The sequence below is a fragment of the Sus scrofa genome, chromosome 2 (genome assembly GCF_054392235.1).
Source record: "Sus scrofa isolate SSC_HxYL_T2T_F1_AM1 chromosome 2, Sscrofa_HxYL_maternal_Yorkshire_Landrace_v2.0, whole genome shotgun sequence".
Lineage (NCBI taxonomy): Eukaryota > Metazoa > Chordata > Mammalia > Artiodactyla > Suidae > Sus > Sus scrofa.
Genome location: NC_139384.1, coordinates 18,220,049 through 18,235,252, shown reverse-complemented (window position 1 = coordinate 18,235,252; position 15,204 = coordinate 18,220,049). Strand labels below are relative to the sequence as shown.

The 15,204-nt window shown below is 40.9% G+C and overlaps 1 protein-coding gene across 50 annotated transcripts in view; it reads right to left on the bottom strand.

The window, feature by feature from the left end:
* CELF1 (CUGBP Elav-like family member 1) overlaps window positions 1–15,204 on the bottom strand; it is an 87,878-nt gene that overhangs the window by 50,910 nt on the left and 21,764 nt on the right. The window contains exon 2 of one of the 50 annotated variants that reach the window (XM_085011176.1): window positions 12,889–13,037. The exons of the other annotated variants lie outside the window; for them this stretch is intronic. The gene's annotated coding sequence lies outside the window, so the exon portion shown is untranslated. The remainder of the gene's footprint in view (window positions 1–12,888; window positions 13,038–15,204) is intronic. 50 annotated transcript variants of the gene reach the window in all.

Genomic DNA, 15,204 nt, shown 5'->3' with positions numbered 1-15,204 from the left:
TAGTAAGGGGAAATTGTCATCAATTCAAGAGACAAACACCTCAGGAAAGCTGGTTCTTATTTCCCTGTCTAAATCAAAATTTTGTGCTATTTAATAACATTGTCTTAAGACAGAATAACATTTTTTCTATCCTCTACCAAAATATCTCAGCCCCTCAATAATTCACCCATCATTTCTTTTAAACACATATCCCTGTCATCCTGCTACACTCACAAAGATTATAGCTAATGGACTAGGCAAATTCGCCAGTTTTCTCTTCTGATGCCCCCCATGAAGGAATTTCCTAAAGACGTGTAGTGCAGGGACCAAGAATTAAAGAAGCTAAATTTAACTCTGCTTTCAATATCTTCTAGTCTGGCACTAACAGAGATAAACTAGTAATTTTAGTTATGCTCCACAGACTCCCTATATGCCTTCCAGCTCTTTATCATCAATAAATGAATTAGTTGACAGTGACCTGCAACACCAAGTCAATAATGTAGTCATCTTCAGAAGGAAATTCTTAACTGAAATTGGGTTGACTGATTCATGATTCACTGATTTCCAAATAAAATTCAGAATATGTTAATAAAACTGACTATAAGCCTATAATACATCCTACTCTCAGACTCTGGAGTCACACCACTGATTCTAATCCCAGTTTTGAGTTTAGCCAGGTTTAGCTTTGAGTAAGTTGTTTAACTTCTTTATACCAGTTTCCTACTTGGTAAATGGCTATAGTAACTACCTACTTTAGAAGGTGTTTATTAGAATTTAAAATATTAGGAGTTCCTGCTGTGGTGCAGCAGGTTAAGGATCTGACATGTCTCTGTGGCAAGGTGGGTTTGATACCCAGCCCAGAGCAGGAGGTTAAGGATCCAACTTTTGCTTGGATCTGATCCCTGGCCAGGAACTTCCATTTGCCGTGGGTGCAGTTTAAAAAAAAAAAAAAAAGGTTTAAAAAAAATTTATACATGCAAAGCATTGAGAACAGTGCCTGACACACAGAAAGTACTCAATAAACTTTTGCTATCATTATTACTTCAGGCACTAAGGTTGGTGCCTATGATGGGAAAGGATGAGTCTCCAAAATTTTGACAAGATGATTGTCTCTCTTCAAAATGGAGTATCTAAGTAGATTATACAGAAATATCACCTATTAGAAAGAGTGAGTACAGATAACAAGAAAGTGACTGGCTGACAGATCTTCAACTGGACCTGGTGACAGATCTTCAACTGGACCTGTTAGCATCCAGTGTAAGTGTAACCTTCATTACAAAACACTGAACCATTTGTTCTAAGAGCACTTACTTATTTATAAACATTCATTACCCTCTCACACCAAAAAGGATTTATGGAAGCTTTCAAAATGCATACAATAAAAAATTACAAATAAAATGAAGCCATGGAAATGTTTTTAAAAGATCAAGAACAAAGGGAAAGCTGAAATAGAGATGTGCTAACCACAGTGTCCTTTACTGGGGTGGGAGCTGTAAAATCAGAGAGCTGCTACTGATTTTAATCTCCAATGACAGACCCTAAAGAGGGTGTATAGTGATTCATGATATAAGTGCGAAAACATTAATAGAATGGTAAAATAAGACAGGCACTAAGCTGCCAAGGGGAAAGTGAGGCTGACTTACTGCCACACTCAACAGAATTTTAGAAAGTCATTAAGTAATGCAGGACCCATGACAGACTCAGCACCAGGTCCTAGACCCTAAACAAACACCTGAAGCCAACAATGAACAAGTCACAGAACAGACTCCTAAGGGATGCAAAGGCAGAACACATCAGCAAATGGTCACATAGAACTCTGCAACCATATCACACAGCTATAGAGGAGGCTGCCTCAGTGAATGTATTTCTCCAGCACTTAAAGTCCTTTTCTCTCATCGGCCACAGCTACAAATATGTGCAGAGAACTGTCTCATCCCTCCTCAGCTGACAAGTTCTATTCCCAACTCTGCATGCTTATTATGACTCATGGGGGAATGGGGGAGGGGAGTAAAAGCAAAATGTAAAACAGAGAAACCAATTTGAATTTAGACTTAAGTTGATCAAGGGTGAGGAATTCATTTCTGTCTAATTAGAGTATCTCAAAACAAAGCAAGAAAGTACTCCTTAAATATATAACAAACCCAGTACTCTCTGGAAATAGCCTGAAATCTGTCTACATGTCATGTCCCGTACTATTCCTTAAATAGACATGACACCAAAAAACATCACAAGCCTTCTGTAAAGCCTAAACTTTACAAAGCACTCTGAATCAGCGCAGGGCATAGGCCGCTGCAAAGCCCAAAGCCATGGGGCATTTATCACAGTTCCTTTTCCAGCAAAAGGCCAAGGGAAGAGGCTTAAGTCCTACTGCACCCTCTTCCAAAGATGTGTATGATATCATTTCTTAAGGGAGCAGAGGTGTCTCACCTTTTATGTTCAAATCTTAATTTGTATGCTAGGAATGGAATTCATTTCCACTCCTAAGAACTAGGCTCTTTGTGAACAGTGAAAAACAAAAGGGAAAAAATACTACTACTTTAATAAGCTAAGTTTCTAAGAGAACCCAAAGACCATTTCTGACACTATGTTACTGGTCTGGCATCCTTTACCTTAAAAAAATCTTTGTTAAATAATACGAATCTTGCCCCTCATCCCATCCCCAAGGTTCTGAAACATTCTCTACCTTATATAATTGGCAAAACAAAACAAAGAAGACAAACAGGTCACCTCTTTAACTTGAAAAACTCAGTCCTCCACAGAAATGAACACAGACAGACAGATGGATGCACGTAAAAACACAAATTTCGAGCCCTGGCTGAGCCCTGAGCAGGCCTCAGCTAGAATGGACGCACAGGGCAGCTGCTCGGCTGAGCTAGTGGGCTGCTCCTGCTGCTGCTGTACAAATATAGAAAGCTGAAAAGTGGAACAGCAGCTTCAGCAGAACAGATCCTGCTCCGTGCTCAGAGAGGGAGGAGCAGGGACCTGAACAGCTTTCTCCATACATGGTTGCCGAAAGGGAGCCATTAGTGAAAGCTCAATTATCTCACACACATGCACTGTGTTCACATGCTCCAGACAAAAAACAGAAACACACAGGCTGGTACTTGAGGAAAGGTTTGAGATTCTATTTCAGTCAAGGAACTTCTCAATAATTTCAGACACTTACACCAAGAATCCCTCTGCCACAGGAAACAGAAAAGAAACTAAAAAAAAAAGGAAAGAAAGAAAAAAGAGAATAAAAAATTGCTGTCTCTGGCGTAGGCCAGTGGCTACAGCTCTGGCTGGACCCCTAGCCTGGGAACCTCCATATGCCGTGGGAGCGGCCCTAGAAAAAGGCAAAAAGGCAAAAAGACAAAAAAAAAAAAAAAAAAAAAAAAAAAAAAAAGACAAGACACTAAAAACTTTACTAGGTCAGATCCTTACCAGATCAGTAGCAGCCATGAGGCTTAATTTATCCTTTAAATTCTGGAATTTAGTATACAAAAAAGGTTATTCTGCATTTGTGGGGAGGATCCTAAGCTTCACGGGTCCTTTGCTGTTTTCAGAAAGAAGGTCTTATTCCAACTTTCAGACTATGTTTTTTTGTTTGTTTATTTTTTTTTGTTTGTTTTTTAGGGCTACACCTGGGGCACATGGAAGTTTCCAGGCTAGAGGTTGAATCCTATAGCTGCTGGCCTACTCCACATCCACAGCAACACTGGATCTGATCCTCGTTTGTGACCTACACCACAGCTCACAGCAATGCCGGGTCCTTAACCCATTGATCAAGACCAGGGATCGAACCTGCATCTTCAGGGATACCAGTCAAATTCATTACCACTGAGCCACAATGGGAACTCTCAAACTATGTTTTGACTTTTTTTTTTTTTTCTGATTTACAAGTTAAAATAAACTTTTAAAATATATCTTCCAGGATGGTTTATATAATCAGAAGCCAAATGTTTATGTTTTAAAAATTACTTTGCTTAGAACAATTCATTCAGATTCATCTCAACATGAAGTACACGAAAAGCTTAATTTCTGGCCAAAGTGAACTCTCCAAAGATAAGAAAAACATGGTTTAGGGGGAAAAAAAAGGGAATCAAAAACAGAAAGAAAGAAAATGGTTGGATGATTGATGGGCTCAAATGATTCTGTACTTTAGCCCTCAATGAATCAACCAAGTAATTACTATGCACTGTGTGTGTGTGTGTGTGTGTGTTTATTCAGCATCATGAGGGCTGAGTGCAAACATAAACCACAGTATCACTGATCTCCAATCTTATAATCTAAATACTGGGTAACATTAACACATGAGATAATAAAGGCTGATAGTGTATGACTAGCACTAAAGTGTGGGGTACAAACAAACTATAAATGCTATGCAAAATTAAAAGAAAAAAAGACTGAGGACAGGCAGATCTAGATCTTCCAAAGGTACCACCTACCAGCACTCTAAGAACAATTGCAATGTAAGGACACAGGGATGTGGACTAGATGATTTTTAAGGTCCCTCCACTTCTGAAATTTTGAGTCCATAATTTTATTTTATTGCTTTTTAGGGCCACATCTGTGGCATATGGTGGTTCCCAGGCTAGGAGTCAAATAAGAGCTGGATTTGCTGGCCTACGGCACAGCCACAGCCACACAGCATCCGAACCGAGTCTTCGACCCACACCACAGCTCAGAGCAACACCGGATTCCTAACCTACTGAGCGGGGCAAGGGATCAAACCTGCATCTTCATGGATACTAGTCTGGTGCGTTACTGTTGAGCCACGACGGGGACTCCTAAGTCTGTAATTTTAAAATGTAAAGTAATTTAAACCAAAATGTTTCACAGAGTGTGAGATTAATCCCACACTGCTTATAGAAGCAAAATTAGCTTTAGCTCACTTTAGAGAAAATACATTCTAAGAAAGATAAAAATTAATTCAGACCATAATTCAGTTTGTTTTGCTTGTTTGTTGGGGTTTTTTTTGGCTGTCCTGCAGCCTATGAAGTTCCCAGGCCAGGGATCAGATCTAAGCCGTGGTTGCAACCTAGGCTGAAGGTACAGCAACACTGGATCTCTAACCCACTGTGCCAGGCCAGGGATCAAAGCTGCGTCCCAGCACTCCCAAGATGCCACCGAGTTCCTTGGGCCACAGTGGGAACTCCGCTGCCTAGTCTTTTGAGGAAATTTTATACCACTATTAAAAGGGGGAGGGGAAAAAATTGCCACAGGGAAACAAAATGGTGGGATAAGAAATGGTGATGCTGGAGTTCCGGTCGTGGTGAAGTGGTTAATGAATCTGACTAGGAACCATGAAGCTGTGGGTTTGATCCCCAGCCTTGCTCAGTGGGTGAAGGATCCGGTATAGCCGTGGGCTGTGGTGTAGGTCACAGATGCAGCTTGGATCCTGCGTTGCTGTGGCTCTGGCGTAGGCCAGGGGCTACAGTTCAGATTAGATCCCTAGCCTGGGAACCTCCATACGTGGGTGTGGCCCTAGAAAAGACAAAACAAACAAAAAGAAATGTGATGCTGACGTACTTTGAGATTTTCATTACAAAACACTTGCTAAAAGCCATGCAGTCACGAAGGGGGTAGCTCCCAGGAAGAGAGCACTGCCTAGCTCCTTTCCATCAATGAAATGTTTGGTATGTGTGCACAACCCCTCAGCTCACAGGACACAAATACTCAAACATACTAGGTAGCACCCCAGCAAAATGCTTTCCCTAAAACTTTGAAAAAAAAAACCCAAACCCTTCAAATTCTTAAAATATAACTGGTCCACCATAATTATTTAATATATTGTATAGGCAAATTAACCATTTGAAATTTTCTTAGCCCTTCGTAGGTAATGCAGTAATGGTAAGTGCAAGATGCCAAATTATAGCAAACCTGATTTCTCAATCCCACCACCTACATCTCCTAGAGCAAGACAGAGCCTTGTCCACACTGTTTCATGTGCTGAAAAAGAAAAGAACACAGCAGGATTCCAGGAGAGGTATTTTCATGTCGCACAAAACAAAGACATGCAAATGTTCAATATATTATTTAAAATCTCTTGGAGTTCCCAATGCAGTGTGTTAAAGGATCTGGTGTTGCCACAGCTGCAACTGTAGCTCAGATCTGATCACTGGCCCAAGGAGCTCCATATGCATGGACAAAAAAGAGAGGAAAAACAAAAAAAAAAAACCTCTTAACTGTGCTAGTGGCTTATATATTTAATTTTTCTGAGCAGGCTTGTTATAGCAACACTGATTTCCTAAAGCATAACTTATTGTGGACTACTATGCTACTTTCTGAGCCAGATCAGAGCACTTATTGCCCATTAAAGTTATTTATGTAAAAATAAAGAACTATGGAATTTCTATTGTGGCTCAGCAGGTTAAGAACCCAACATAATGTCCATGAAGATGTGGGTTCAATCCCTGGCCTCACTCAGTGGGTTAAGGATCTGGCATTGCCACAAGCTGTGACACAGGTTGAAGATGTGGTTCGGATCTAGCATTGCTGTGGCTATAGTGTAGGCCTGCAGCTGCAGCTCCAATTTGACCCCAGCCCAGGAACTTACAAATGCTATAGGTGCAGGCATAAAAAAAAAAGAGAGAAAAGAAAAATAAAGAACCAGAGTTCTCCTGTAGCAGAGCAGATTAAGAATCTGGTGTAATCGCTGCAGGGGCCTGGGCCACTGCTGTGGCACAGGTTTGATCCCTGGCCTGGGAACTTCTTCGTGCTGGAAAAGAATAATAATAATAAAAAAAAGAACACAATGCAGGAGTTCCGGTCATGGCTCAATCTGACTAGGATCCACGAGGACAGAGGTCTCATCCGTCACCTCACTCAGTGGGTTAAGGATCCAGCGTTGCCATGAGCTGTGGTATAGATCAAAGACACAGCTCGGATCTAGAGTTGCTGTGGCATAGGCCAGAGGCTATGGCTCCAATTGGACCCCTAGCCTGGGAACCTCCAATGCCATGGATATGGCCCTAGAAAGACAAAAAAAAACAAAAACAAAAACACAAAGCACAACACAACTGTATATACCAAGGGTGATTAATAAAGTATAACCATAAAATCAAAATGGCTATATACACCTACAGCATGGCCTATGGCAAGTCTTTTTTTTCTTTTTTGTCTTTTTTTGCCTTTTCTTGAGCCGCTCCTGGGGCACACATGGAGGTCCCCAGGCTAAGGGTCCAATTGGAGCTGTAGCCACCGGCCTATGCCAGAGCCACAGCAACTCAGGATCTGAGCTGCATCTGCGACCCACACCACAGCTCATGGCAACGCCGGATCCTTAATCCACTGAGCAAGGCCAGGGATCGAACCCACAACCTCATGGTTCCTAGTCGAATTCGTTAACCACTGCACCATGACGAGAACTCCAGCAAGTCATTTCTTTCCTGTTAACCTGCTTCTTCAAGTGAAAAATGGTATTGGTCCAGATCAGGAGTCCATATCTAGGGTCCACCAACCTACAGAATTCAGATATTTAATGGATTTCATAAACTGTACTATAGTATGTGTAAGATTTTACATATACATGTAAAATATTTTTATGTACTTTATTTTTATTTATAGAGAAATGGGTCCATAACTTTTTACTAGATTTTCAAAGAGGAACTATGATCTAAAACAGGTTTAAGAAACAAAGACTAGGGAGTTCCCATTCTGGCTCAATGGTAGCGAATCCAACAAGTATCCATGAGGACACGGGTTTGAGCCCCAGCCTTACTCTGGGTTAAGGATCCGGCATTGCCGTGGGCTGTGGTACAGGCTGAAGACGTAGCTCGGATCCTGCATTGCTACGGCTGTGGCATAGGCTGGCAGGATTCGACCCCTAGCCTGGGAACTTCCATATGCCGAGGGTGCAGCCCTAAAAAGACCAAAAAAAAGAAAAGAAAACAATATATACTCTCTTTCATCTCTAACACCCTGTAATCTCCTCTTGCACTTCCTAGTACAAAAAGAAGGGAATCTTCATGACTAAAATCAAGTTACCCTGGCTAAATTACTCAAAATAATGTATTCAAATTCAAACCAAATCGGAATTGTTTTTAGAAAACTAACATCACAATGCTTTTTAAAAATATTTTCTAAGTTATTATAAATCAACCACACTTCAATTTAAAATAAATAAATAAATAAAAGCCTAGTACAATTGACTCAGGAGAAAAAAATTTATTTTTTCCCTCCAAGCAAATTTTACCACCAAGGGGCTTACATGAGAGTTTGGTAGATGTGCTTAGGGATATTCCAGTAGACAGTTCCTCTCTGACCAGGTGTGCTTTTTTAAGAAGGCACAGCTTTCAGTTTCCTACTTCTAATTCTATCCTGTAGAAAGTAATAGAAGACAGGCAGAGAAGAAAAAAAGTAGAGCATGGAAGATTGTAATAAAAGAGACTGATAATAGGGAAACATATTGCTTACCCATTCTGTCAGCAAGACGTGATATACAAGAATAGCCACTGCTTAATATCTCAATTTGTAAAAAGTCTATTAGATTAAAAAAAAAAAAAACTAGCCTTCCTCTAAGACAATAAAAGGAAAAATGTCACTGAACCATTTAATCCTAAAATTTGTAGGTTCTCATAGCAACCTAACTCATCATACTGCACATACTGTATATAAAGCACATATTTAGAGGCTTTAACCAGTAAACTCAGAATGTGACATATGTGCAATGTGGGCGACAACATTATTCTGGGAACTTTAACTTCAAAATCTTCCAACTTTTATTTTGCAGCCTCAAAGATGATATAATAGAGTTAACTATGCAGAAGGTACAAGCTCAAAGAAGAGGTACAAAGAACATAAATAGAAGCGAAGAGATGAAAGACAAGAAAAATCAGGCTATCAGAAAAAGTTTCTGAACATGATTCGCCCCCTACTGTGAATCAACCTGTAAATGGAGACTTAAAAAACAAGATTGCTAGTGAGGGCACAGCATTTAGGACTCTCTTTAATGTGGGCCCAGACAAAAGAGGACATAGTCACAGAGCAGACCATTTGGTAAAAGTGTCACTGATTGCAAGGCAGCCAGAAGAAACTGGTATTTTCTCCCTCTCCTTTCTAGGAGCTCATGGAACATGGTTGCTTAGAACTAAAAGCAATATCAAAGCCAAAAGGATGGCTGTGAGGCATGGGAGTTGGGAGACAGAGACCAGACTTTAAAATAGAGAAGGCAAAGGCAATCTTTTTTTTTTTTTTTTTTTTTTTTGCTTTTTAGGGCCACATTTGCAGCGTATAGAGGTTCCCAAGCTAGGGGTCCAATCAGAGCTACAGCTGCTGGCCTACACCACAGCCACAGCAATGCAGGATCAAAGCCGCATCTGCAATCTACACCACAGCTCATGGCAATGCCGGATCCTTAACCCACTAAGTGAGGCCAGGGATTGAACCCACAACCTCATAGTTCCTAATCGGATTTGCTTCCACTGCGCCATAACAGGAACTCCAAGGAAATGGCAATCTTTTATGTCACATCATGTCTCACTAAGAAACCAAAGAAAGAGGAGTTCACCGATGGCACCCAACACTGTAACTAACTGCTGTCACCCAGGATCAATCCCTGGCCTGGGATCTTCCACAAGCCATGGATGTGACAGAAAAAATTAAATTAAATAAAATTAAATAAATAAAATAAAATAATACAAATAGATTCAAAGACATACCATGCTCTTGGATTGGAAGAGTCAATATTATCAAAATGACTATACTACCCAAGGCAATCTACAGTCAATGCAATCCCTATCAAATTACCAAGAACATTTTTCACAGAACTTGAACAAAATATTCTAAAGTTTGTTTGGTAGCACAAAAGACCCAGGACAGCCAAAAACATCCTGAAAAAGAAAAATGGAGCTGGAGGAATCAGGCTCCCCAACTTCAGACTATACTACAAAGCAAAAAATCATCAAAACCGTATGGTGGAGGAGTTCCCGTCGTGGCGCAGTGGTTAACGAATCTGACTAGGAACCATGAGGTTGCGGGTTCGATCCCTGCCCTTGCTCAGTGGGTCAAGGTTCCGGCGTTGCCATGAGCTGTGGTGTAGGTCACAGACGCGGCTCGGATCCTGCGTTGCTGTGGCTCTGGTGTAGGCTGGCAGCTACAGCTCCGATTAGACCCCTAGCCTGGGAACCTCCATATGCCGTGGGAGCGGCCCAAGAAATGGCAAAAAGACAAAAACAAACAAACAAACAAAAAAACCGTATGGTACTGGCACAAAGACAGAAATACAGATCAGTGGAACAGGATAGAAAGCCCAGCATTAAACCCACACACCTACAGTCAACTAATCTATGACAAAGGAGGCAAGAATATACATTGGAGAAAAGACAGCCTGTTCAGTAAGTGGTGCTGGGAAAACTGGACAGCCACATGTTTATAAACACCTCCTACCACTCAATACCCAAAAAACAAACAACCCCATCAAAAAATGGGCAGAAGATCTAAACAGACAATTCTCCAAAGAAGACATACGGATGGCCAAAAAACACATGCAAAGATGTTCAACATCACTCCTTATTAGAGAAATGCAAATCCAAACCACTCTGAGATACCACCTTACACCAGCCAGAATGGCCATCATCAAAAAGTCTACAAACAACAAGTGCTGGAGAGGGTGTGGAGAAAAAGGAACACTAGTACAATGTTGGTGGGATTGTAAATTGGTGCAACCACTCTGGAAAAGCAGTATGGAGATTCCTCAGAAAACTAAACATAGAACTACCATTTGATCCAGCAATCCCACTCCTGGGCAGCTATCCAGAGAAAACCACGACTCGCAAAGGCACATGTACTCCAATGTTCACTGCAGCACTCTTTGCAATAGCCAAAACATGGAAACAACCTATGTGTCCATCGACAGAGGAGTGGATCAAGAAGATGTGGTATATATACACAATGGAATATTACTCAGCCATTGAAAGGCACGAAATACCAGCATTTTTAGCAACATGGATGGACCTAGAAATTATGCTAAGTGAGGTCAGTCAGACAATGAGACACCAACATCCAATGCTTTCACTGACATGTGGAATCTGAAAAAAAAAGGACACAATGAACTTCTTTGCAGAACAGATACTGACTCACAGACTTTGAAAAACTTATGGTTTCTAAAGGAGACAGTTCAGGGGGTGGGGAATACGCTGGGGTTGTGGGATGGAAATCCTATAAAACTGGATTGTGATCATTGTACAATTATAAATGTAATAAATTCACTGAATAATAAAAAAATAAAATAAAATAAAACAAAAACAAAGACGTAACATCCAGTTTTCTCACCTAGTAAGTGACCTGTCAGTAGGATACCCCCACCTATCTGCCCAGAGGAACTCCACTGTGATCCATCCATTTTTTGCCCTCCCCCCCCCCTTTTTTTTTGCTTTTTACGGCCACACCCGTGGCATGTGGAGGTTCTCAGGCTAGGGGTCAAATTGGAGCTACAGTTTTGATCCTAAGCCACAGCCACAGCAACACAGGATCCGAGCCATGTCTTCGACCTATACCACAGCTCACGGCAATGCCGGATCCTTAACCCACTAAGCAAGGCCAGGGATCGAACCTGCAACCTCATGGCTCCAAGTCAGATTCATTTCTGCCTCGCCATAACAGGAACTCCCATTTTTTGCCCCTTTTTTGGCCCTGCCTGAGGCAGGCAGAAGTTCCTGGGTCAAGGACTGACTTGAGTCACAGCAGTGACAACGCTAAATCCTTAACCTGCTGCACCATCAGGGAACGCCCATTGTGTTTCTTTTTAAAGACTGGAAGATGCTACGAATGCTATCTACCTTAAAAGCACATTTCCATGCCACTTATGTTACGGTTAAATTACTCTTACTTTTCAACAAGAAAACAGATACAGTTTAGAAAACTGTTTTGGTAAGACACACAAACAATATCTTATCAGGGCAGTTAATGAATATGCCCACATTTTCCTAGCTCAAAGATAAGAACTTCCAAGAGTCCCCTGGCAGACTAGCAGTTAAGGATTTGGCATCGTCACCGCTGTGACTTGGGTTTGATCCCTGGCCCAGGAATTTCTGTATGCCGAGGACACCACCCAAAAAAAAAGTAAGTACTTTCAGAATGAGTAGTTCCCACTGTGGCTCAGCAGGTTAAGGACTCAATGTTGTACCTCTGAGGACGTGGGTTCAATCCCTGGCTTCACTCAGTGGCTTAAGGATGCAGCACTGCCTCAAGCTACAGTGTAGGTCATAGATGCAGCTCAGATTCATTGTTGCCATGGCTGTGGTAAAGGCCTCAGCTGCAGTTCCAATTCAACTTGCCTGGGAACTTTCATGTGCTGCAGGTGCAGCTATAAAAAGAGAAAAGAAAAAAATATATTTCTAGAATGAGACTCTGATTTACATTGCTGCTTAACTCTTAAAAATACTACCACATGAAAAGGAGTGGTTACAAAAATAAATTATTTCATTATTTTTATAAGACTGAGCCTCAAAAACCAAGAAAAGGAAAATGCACAGAAATTGGAGTGTGGACTAGTAGCCCAGTCCTGACCTACCACTTGATAGCTGGATGCCCCCAACTAAGTTACTATCCTCACTATGGCTCCTAACCTAGAGTTTCCTAGTCTACAAAATGGTAGGGATGCAACCATCTCTCTTTTTCTCTCTCATTCCCTCCCTCCCTTCCTCCCTGACACTGTCTCTCTCACTCCTGCCCCCGACAACCCAAAATGCGAAGTCTAATGTTAGTTTCCCTTATTACACTGTAATTCAGCATACTTTATATCAAGAAAAAGTTCATACAATGAACCATTGTGCAAAAATTCACTAATCAAATTAAGAACCAGAATAACTACAAAAATAAGAAATATATTTGGGAGTAAATGAAGGAAAGGGCCACTGGCTGAAGCTAGGATTAGAGATTTCTTTCAGAGCCAGGCCACACCTGCTAATAACTAAAATATTTGATTACCTTAATTACCTTGGCTGCACAACAAGAAGTGGTGGTGGTCATGAAATTCCAGAATATTAAAAACTCAGCCACATTTTCATTATAGCATTCTCTACTGTGTTGAAGTCAAGACAGCAAAAGACTGCCAACAGCATTTTCACTTTAATTTTCTGGTAAGACAAAAAGAAAAATTAATATTGGAGCCAAATTCTCCATTTTTAGATATGGTAAATAAATTCTTTGAGGACAAAAAATTTTTGGTTACATGGTTATAAGAAACTGAAAACATTTCTTTATACCTTATTAGAAAATATGCATTTATGCTTTGCTTAAAAGGCATTTAAAAAAATCCTCAAGCTAATAATCTTAAGTGTTTACCAGTTACTACCTTTCAAATAGTTCAGAAAGAGGAAAAGTGAAATAAAAGCTGAAGCACTTACTGATGGGGAATTAAATGATGGGTATATTGAGCAACAATGACATTCATGAGCAACAATGATATCCTAAATAATGAATCTTGGGATTCTCCTTGAGGCTCAGTGGAAACGAATCTGACTAGTATTCATGAGGACACAGGTTCAATTCCTGGCCTTGCTCAGTGGGTTAAGGATCTGGCATTGCCGTGAGCTGTGGTGTAAATCACAGACGTGACGGATCTGGCGTGGCTATGGTGTAGGCTGGCAGCTACAGCTCTGATGTGACCCCTTGCCTGGGAACTTCCATGTGCAGTGGGTGCAGCCCTAAAAAGACAAAAGGAAAAAACAAACAAAAAAAAACCCACCTAAATAATGAGCCTTAAAAAAAAATCCTTTTTTGGTATATGTAATTACCAAAATAATGTTGGTTCTGAATTCAAAACTCACTTCTGGGAGTTCCTGCTGTGGGCAAAAGGATCTGTAGCGTATCTGCAGAGCCAAGATGCAGGTTCGATCCCTGGCCCAGCACAGTGGGTTAAAAGGATCTGGTGTTGCTGCAGCTGCAGCATAGGTCACAACTGCAGCTTGGATCTGATCCCTGGCCCAGGAACTCCATATGCTGTGGGTGGCCAAAAAAGGAAAAAGAAGAAAAAACAAAAGAAGTCAAAACTCGCTTCTGTGTAAATGAACCTTCTCTAAACAACGACACAAACAGTCACAAATGGAGTGTTTAGTTTTTGGTTTGCCTATTTAGTTTTTGATTTTACTTTTAAAATACTGTGAGGCCTCTTGATATTCTTTAGCTCACCATCATCTATCTCAATCTCATTAAGCACATTATAAAATACTTATAAGGAGTTCCTGTCGTGGGTCTCAGCGGTTAACGAACCTGACTAGCATCTATGAGGACGCTGGTCCGATCCCTGGACTCAATCAGTGGGTTAAGGATCTGGTGTTGCCATGAGCTACGGTGTAGGCTGCAGACATGGCTTGGATCCTTGTTGCTGTGGCCCTGGTGCAGGCCCGAGGCTACAGCTCCAATTGGACCCCTGGCCTGGGAACCTCCGTATGCTGTAGGTTCCGCCCTAAAAAGACAAAAATAAATAAATAAATAAATAAAATACTTTAAGCTGCATATAGCATTGATCATCTCTTCCCTCCCAGATGTTAAAGACTAGCTTGTTCCAAATATGGCATTATCTTTTCAAAGTTCAAGGTTTAGGCATGATATAACTCTTTTAATGAATTATCTGTCTTGTCATGACTGATAAGCATGCCTTAAACGGAGATAAACAGGCTTAATGAAAAACATTTGGGTCTGATTTTCAGTTGCTATTTCACAGAGGAGAAAAACAAAGCTTATAACTTTAAAATGGGAAAGCCATGTAAAACTATCTTATCCTTGAACTAAGACAGTGAGGTCTTTGCTAACTAGACAGGTGTAACCCCCGCCTAAGGGAAGAGGCAGAGGCCACATGCCCAGGATGCTACAGAAGGGATTCTTTTGCTAGGCAGAAAATTTCCCTACACGACTTTTAAGGTATTTTCCTAGCCTCAGAAACTGAGATTTCATTTTTGAAAAGTAGAGGCATGGCAAATGTAATGTGTGGGTGGAGACAGCAGAACAGTGTGCTGGAAAATTAGAAGGCCTGGGTTGTAATCCTACTTCTGCTTCTATGTGAACTTAAGCAAGGCATTTCACTTCCCTTATTTGCAAAATGAAAGGTTTAGAGAAGAAAATGAAGATTCTAACATTCCAAGCCTATGGCTGCCTTCTATGCTGGCCTCCATCACCTACCACCTCCCACTACTGCATCTTACCATAATTAGACAACTTTTAAAGCATCTAATTAATGGAACGCAGAAATTAAAAACTTTAGCTTTCTATTTCTGGCTCATTGCAAATGTACAGCAACACTTT